This window comes from Octopus bimaculoides, chromosome 9 (genome assembly GCF_046866305.1).
Source record: "Octopus bimaculoides isolate indiv1 chromosome 9, ASM4686630v1, whole genome shotgun sequence".
NCBI lineage: Eukaryota > Metazoa > Mollusca > Cephalopoda > Octopoda > Octopodidae > Octopus > Octopus bimaculoides.
In genome coordinates, this window is record NC_142936.1 from 45,317,442 (window position 1) to 45,319,364 (window position 1,923).

Sequence of the window (1,923 nt, forward strand, 5' to 3'; positions counted from 1 at the left end):
TGTAAAGCGTATTTAATCTCCATACCTTCGTTTTATTTGCGTTTTTCATTTTAAATTTGCTTTAACCCTAACCCTAAGGTTAGGGTTAGGGTTAGGGTTAGGGTTAATTGTTTCAGAATCGTTTGTTTATGTAGTCGGCACTTAATGTATATCGGCTGAATGGACGTCAGTGATTGGTTGAAATTACAGAAATACGACAACTTTCACATGGAATAACTTATAGATTTCTTTTTTTTAAAGAAGACTAAGAGAAAAAGATGTTTTATATGACACATTCTACCAGTGTTCCAAGTTTCAAAGTGTTTCGTTAATGAAAAATGTGGCCCCCATTTTAAAAAAGATCCAGAATAAGTACTAGGCTTACAAAGAATAAGTCCTGGGGTCGATTTTCTCGACTAAAGGCGGTGCTCCAGCATGGCCGCAGTCAAATGACTGAAACAAGTAAAAGAGTAAAAGAGTACTTGTATACAAGTAGCATTCGAATACTAGTATTATTAGAAAATTGAATTTTCAACATACGGAGATAAAAAAAAATGGGTTCGTCTCATCACTAATGTACAAGATTGAGCTATCAGTTGAAACTCCAAAACCCTATACAAATCATTTCGGAAAACTCCGCCGTCTCTTGTTTTCAAATGGTTAATAGATCTTGAGATTTCTTGCAGGAAGTTTTTTATTTTATGATGGTAGTGGTGATGGGATAGTGGTTAGTGGATAGTGGATAGTGGTTAACTAGTACGGTTCACGATCATAAGGTCGTGAATTCAATTCCTATATAGGGCAGCACGATGTGTCCTTGAGCAAAGAACTTCAGTTTACGGTACTCCAGTCTACACAGCTGTAAATGAGTACCAGCTGAATGATGGCGAAGCTCTCTCTCTCTCTCTCTCTCTCTCTCTCTCTCTCTCTCTCTCTCTCTCTCATTTTCTTTCTCCCTTCAGTTGTCACATCCCAGATGTTCCGCTGGATCAAGGGTGTGGTCTTGAGAGCGACTATACAGGCATCGAAAATTATTAGTAACAGCATGGTACATGTTACTGTGTCATACTCACTCGCAACTAATGGCTGTCTATGAGTTATACTGTATGTATGCATGCATGTATATATGTATATATGTATATATGCATGCACGTATGCATATATGCATATATTCATGTATGCATATTTGCATATATGCATGTATGCATATATGCATCGCTGTATGTATATATGCATGCATGTAAGAGTAACTGCATGTCAATTTCGGTTTGCAAAACAAAATTAACAGCTTCGTCATTTTGATTGGTCAATAGCAATATTGAACAGAATAAAGAATAACATTCAACGATTTCAGAATATACCTGACTTGCTCTCCTTACCATACTCTCTCTCTCTCTCCCTCTTTCTTTTCCTCCCTCTAGATTCTTACATACATCACGCACACTATCACTCTCTGACATAAGTAGAAAGTTAAACTCTCGTTTAATACCAAACCAACTATCAGATCTGGGCAACAGTTGCAGTAGTAGGAGCAGCCGCAGCAGAGAGAATCTTGCTCGGTACGAAAGATACAGAACAGGATGAAAGACAAAGAAAAGAAGGTGGGAATAAGCAAGAACCAGATGTAACGTGTTTTCTGTTCACGTGTTTGGTTAGATTATACTCTTAGTTGTTCATGTCTTAATAGATGTGATTGAGATTCAATAGAAGAGTGAAGGGAGATTGCTGTTGTTGTTGTTGTGGTGGTGGTGGTGGTGGTGGTTGTTGTTGTTATTGTGATGGTGGTGACTGTGCTGGTTGTGGTTGTGTTTGTGTTGCTGTTGTTGTTATTAATTTTGTTGTTGTTGTTGTTGTTGATGTTGGTGGTGGTGGTGTAGGTGATGGTGGTGGTGGTGATAGTAGGAGTGGTTGTGTTGTTGCTGTTGGGTAGTGGTGGTGGTGGTG